The sequence below is a fragment of the Phymastichus coffea genome, unplaced genomic scaffold, assembly GCF_024137745.1.
Source record: "Phymastichus coffea isolate CEN01 unplaced genomic scaffold, Cenicafe_Pcof_1.1 PCOF00055, whole genome shotgun sequence".
Lineage (NCBI taxonomy): Eukaryota > Metazoa > Arthropoda > Insecta > Hymenoptera > Eulophidae > Phymastichus > Phymastichus coffea.
Genome location: NW_026706866.1, coordinates 98,857 through 104,856, shown reverse-complemented (window position 1 = coordinate 104,856; position 6,000 = coordinate 98,857).

Genomic DNA, 6,000 nt, shown 5'->3' with positions numbered 1-6,000 from the left:
GCCATAATGAACATGTTAATTTATTAATGGAGAATTTTTTATCCAACTTTAAAACGCAAACATTGCGTACAAGGTATTGCAAAATGAAGTGATTCATTTTAGTTAACGAGAAGTCAATTTGATAATTTCAACATAAATAATTATTATTTATTTTCTAATAGCAGCGTTATTTTTTAATATCTCTATAGTTTTCACATTAGAAAACTTTATTTAGTGATAGTACAAGACGAGACACATTTTAGAAATTATTTTTAGAGAAATCTGTTGACATGCTTATTTAACAATGAATCATTAGATATTATTTTAAAGAGGAAGATATAACGATAATAAAGTTAAAAAAAAATTGCTGCATATAATGTGCATACTTCGAAAGTAAATGAGTTTTTAGTAAAGCATCGGTGGTGTGTGCGAAATTCGCAGAGATGCCCGAGGTATACATGAAAGACGAGTCTTTGCAATTTAAATTACAGCCCAGAACGCATCGAGGCCCGGGACCAGAGTATATGCGTTATTAGAGCTAGCGGCGCAACCTAATTATGCAAAATCCTCTTGAGTCTGGAACGCTCGCGCTCGCCAATCACAAGCAAAGGGGTATTATCTGAACAAAACTGACTCTGCTTAATGACTTTTTTGCGAAATTTCGAACATGACATATTACTGCTTTTAGCTGAAACCACTTCTTTCGGTGTGGCTACAATAGTACAATTTTAAATATCAAAGGGATTCCGAAAGAAGGAAATAATAAATTTCGTGTGAAATATTTATGTAAATGCTTTTACAGATGCTACCAGAAATACATTAGCCTTGTGAAAGTCTATGAACTTTTTAAATTTATTTAGAACTGTTTAAACATGTCGATGAAAAGGTTGATCAGTTACGAGTACAGTATATCTGGTACATGTCGATGAAAAGGTTGATCAGTTACGAGTACAGTATATCTGGTACATGTATACAACTATAAATGATGACTCTTCTCTATTGTGCCATCGAGCCATCAAAACCGTTAGAATATATCTTTTATTTTTTAATGAACTGCATAAGTTCAGTTTTAATGATGATTTTGTATTTTTTGGTGTAGCGCGAATATTTGAAGCGTATATACACATTCTTTGTAACGTTTATTGGATCATCGAATGGAGCGAAAATAGTCGTATGGATGCATCTATAAAGAAAGGATGAGTATAGGTGCAAGAGAGCAATGTGCGTAAGTATGAAGATCGGCGAATTGGCAAGGTAACTCGCGCGGAGCGAGAGAGCAAGAGCCGCTCGGCATATTCTCATAAATGGCTGGGTATCTAATCTAAAACGTCCAATGAATCGATGCTGTATACAGATCTATACCTGTACGTGAGCGGCAACGAGTGAGCGAGCGATGGTTGAAGAAGTGCGTGGATACATACATAGCCATACATATACACACACACACACATACACACACATACGTTGAATCGGAGGAGGGTATCCGTTTTGATAGAAGATAAAAGCGCGAGTGCAGCGGGCAGCGATGGTATGTTCTCATTACGCGCCGTGCCGGCATGCGGCGGCTGCGGCAGCAGCAGCGAAGGACCCGAGCCAGCAAGCGAGCAGAGAGAAAGAGAGAGAGAGAGAGAGAGAGCGAGAGAGAGAGAGAGAGAGAGAGAGAGAGAGAGAGCAAGCAAGGGGCACGGGCTGCGGGAACTAGTTCAGTGAACAAAACGACTCGAGACTTGGCTCCGGAGAGCCTCGAGGTGCCTGCGCTCTCTGCTTGCCAACCAGCCATCGGACGAGACTTTGCTCTCTCGCTTGCTCTTGAAAGCCACCACCACGCTCTAAATTATTCCTTGCAGGTCTTTATGTCCTCTCTCTCTCTCTCTCGCATTTGCTTCTTCTGTTGCTTCTTCTTCTGCCTTTGGCTTGAATCTCAAGGTATCGCTCTTTTTCATCTAGCTGCCTCATGAGTTTTTTCTCTCTCGATTTTTTCTCTTTATTTATCTCACTTTTCTTTCTTATTTGAACATCCATTTTCTTTCCCAGTGATTTTTTCCGGGCAACTATTCCATGCCATAATAGCCGTTTGTTTACTGTTACCTCAATGTTTATAGAAAGATAAAGCCAACTACGGCCACGTGAATACATTTATTACAAATGTTTCAATTCAGAAGCTGTCTACATTTCTTCCGAACGAATTTAAGACGCGGTGAATATTTCTGAAGTGGCGGCATCGAATTCGTGTAGTTCAGTGACTATAACTAAAAATTTATTGTCGCTGGATACTTTAAATATAGCTTTTACTCATTGAAACAATGTACAGCTCTGTACAGTTTAATTGGTGGATTAATTTTTGTTTTCGACACTCGGGTGCGCAAAATGCAACTTTCCCGCAGATTTGGCCAGAAACGTACGCTCAAAATCGAACATCATTATGCGCTGCAAAGAAAAAATACTTACTATTTTCTACTCAATGGTATAGGCACGTACAAATCTCGCATAGAACAGTTATGCTTACCTTAATGAAAGTGTTGGCTTCTCACTGTTCATAATTGTAAGCTTAATTAGATTTATTTACCGCAAGTTGGAATTGTAGATACATTAGGTGTGCATTAGGCGTAACATTAGGAATCTACGATAACAAGTTCCGCACTTGTTAATCAACATTTTTCTTGGCAATTATGAAATTTATATTGTTTTTCAAAACAATTAATTATTATATCATTAACCGAGAATTCGAACAGTAGTTATTAGAAAACCCTTTCATTGATTGATCGCTGATTGACAAAAAAAAAACAATCTCACGCTCCCATTGAGTTTTTACCGAAGTCCCATCGAAGAAATGACTCGGTTAATTTTCTTAGCTGAGAATGCTCCAAGGTCTCTTTTCTTCGATAGGACTCGGCATGCCTCTTACCGTTAAGTCTGGTCGCGTGATGTGACCAGCATTTGATCTAAGCGGCAAAGAGAAATACTTGGAGATGGTACCATCTACCCGTACATGCATTTTTCATGTGGCTTTCGAAGAAATGCTTAAAATTTTCTGAGAAGCCATTGCGTCCGTTTTGCGTAACGAGGAGTTCAGTATCTTAATAGAGACTCGTTTGAGCGGAAGATTTAAAAAATTTTTAATTGGCTGATTCACTCGAGACAATAAATCCACGGTGTGAAACTGATGTAAGAGGCCACTCTAGAGATAAGTCTAAATTAAGCATATCAGCTGAGACAGGGAAAGAGGAGGAGGCGCGAGAAAAAAATTGCACGTAATTCGGAAACAGCACAGCAGCAAGATAAGCGCGTGCTTGAAATTTCAGGCGAGATCGAGAGGCAAGCGCGAATTTGTGGAGCGCGGTCAGTCTCTCTCCTAGACTTTCGGGCCCACGAGACTCGCGCGCGCGTATAGACGTACGGAGGTTGATCCCGAGGTTGAGCGAGAGAAAGAGAGATAGAGAAAGAAATGGAAAGCGTAAGGAGAAAGAACGGGGAGGACGAGACGCAGAGCAGAAAGAGGAGGAGGGAAGGTAGACGGCGAATCTCTAAAGGAATGCGTTAATCTTCCCTTTGCTGGTTTGTAGCTCGCGTGCCGTGCAGCCGCCGCCGCCGCGTAAATTTCCAGATCTTCTCTTTCCGACACGCACGCTCATACCCCGGCAGTCTCGGGCCCGAGTATATATACCTGTATATTGCGTGCGTGGCAGAAGAAGAGCAAAAAAGACAGGCGAATACAGGGTCCAACGCCAAAGAGTCTTTTAAGAGAGAGAGAGAGAGAGAGAGAGAGAGAGAGAGAGAGAGAGAGAGAGAGAGAGAGAGGCTGGAAGAATCGGCTTAAGGACAACGGCAGGATGGAAGAGATAGAGCACGAGCGACGAAGATGGAAGAGAGAGAGAGGGACGCGGAATAATACAAAAGAAGTCGGCGGCCACTAGCCGCTCCTCCGGCTTATACTCATCGCAAATGTATAGTTACGCGCGCGCACTGCGCGGCGGCGGCAGCGGCTCGCGCGTTTCTTTTTCTCTTCTTTTGCGCGTGCGTTCAACTTGCTTATATCTGTGCCACAAGGTCAACCCCTTCGCGAACGTATACGTACGTATACGCGCGCGCGCGTCGGACGGGTCTGTGGGAAAAACGCGATGGAATTTCATTTTTGATCTTCAAACGCCTAATTGCCAGCCTGGTATCACGTACGAACGTCATAGTTATCATCCGCTGACTTATTAGCGTGACCGTATGTCCTTAGCTCGCGCGCGCGGGTCTGCATTCTGAGCCGCCACGAGGCTTGGCCCAGCATTTCAAGTATTTTTCAAAATACTTTCGGATCGGTAGAGAGTATTCGTGATTCAAAGTCTTTTGTATGCAGATAATGGCCTCTTCGCAGAACAGTAGGTATACATAATAAATGCAGTTCTCTGAAAGAGGTAGCCAGCGGGGCAGACTTCCATATTTTATCAAGTCATCAAGCGAATCATGCGCTCAGCAGTAGATTCACTGCACCAATATACAAAGTTTTAACAAAAATCATTTGAACTGTCTCTATTGTCATCTCTCGGGAAATTCATTGTTACCAGACTTTTCGAATACACGTTCCTTCTGTCATACTAGCGAAACCATTCTTATAAATCTGCATATATAAGCACCTATGGGCCTTTATCATACGGTCGAGCAAACGCATAGCTTCGTCGTAACACGTAACGAATGAAAATGTTGGATGAACAAATCGAATGTTAAAATAATACAGCGTCTCGCTGTTTATGCAGCCGAGTCACTGGGCACGAGCTCGTATAAACATAAGATGCCTAGTTTTCGAATGGTCGTAGGGGAAAAGAGGGGAAAAAACTAATCCAACAAAGGACGGACACGAAGTATCCGTTGAGTCTTTATCGCGAGCAAATCGGCTCGAAAGTATGCACAGTAGTCGTCTGTCGGGCTTTAATGGGAGTCAAAGTAGCATTGCGGCGGATTACGGCAGCCAGGCATGAAAGCTTGAGAGCGAGCGTGAGAGACGCGAAGGAAGAGGAAACAGGAGTAGCGGCGGCGATTATCGGCAGCAAAAACCGACTGGCAGCAGAAGGGAAGCACGCGAGGCTGCACAAAGAAAACTCGGCTGCCATCGGCTCCCAGATCGCTGGTAATCTGCGCCACTGCTCCGCTGCGCACGCAGCTACTTGCGGTCGTGGCACAACTACGCCGAGAAACGATCTGCCACCGTTGTAGCACCTCTGCTTCCTTCTGTTTATCTCAGCCGAGTGACTATCGTATCCGCCTTCTCGGAGATATATCTACGATATGTGCACGGTTCACGCGCGCTGTGTACTTATGAACGCGGCGGGACGATTTAATTCATCTGCCGGTGGAGTGGCTCGTGAAAAAAATGAGCACTCAACGGGGCTAGGAGGTTTTATTGCACCAGCAGTCAGCCTCTCTCTCTCTCTCTCTCTCTCTCTCTCTCTCTCTCTCTCTCTCTCTCTTTCTTCGAATCCCAAGTGTCTTTAGCTACCTGTGCCGTTGGCGACTAATGGCCCTCTAATGGGCCACTCTCTTGGAAGACAGTGATAAGCCAGGTAGGTATATGGGTATTACTAGGGCTCGCCGAGAGAGAAAGATCTCAAGCGCTTTCCAACGTATATCGTAGGTACGTGTAAAACCGGCTGGGCGCGGCGAGCGAGAGCGCCCGTACGGCAGGAGGAGAAGGAGGAGGAGAGTACAGTGCCTCCGGCTGGCGGTCGCGCGGAGCCGAGAAGCAGTGCACCGACCTCGCTGGCTTGCCCGCCTCGCGCTCGCTCTCTCGCAAGCACCGGCAGCTAAACCGGACGCCGCAGCTCCTAGCCCCGCGCGCCTCTGTGTCCGTACGTGTGAGGGAGCACACACTGATCTCTCTCGCGCACCGACGAGCAGCAGCAGCAGCAGCAGCAACTACGCTTCGATCCAGGGCCGCGCGAGCGCCTAGCCTCCTCGGTCTATCGCAGCTCCGCTCTCTCGTCGCCCTGTCGAGCCAGGCGCAGTCTCGACCGCAGTCCAACTTGCTCAGTGAGAGCT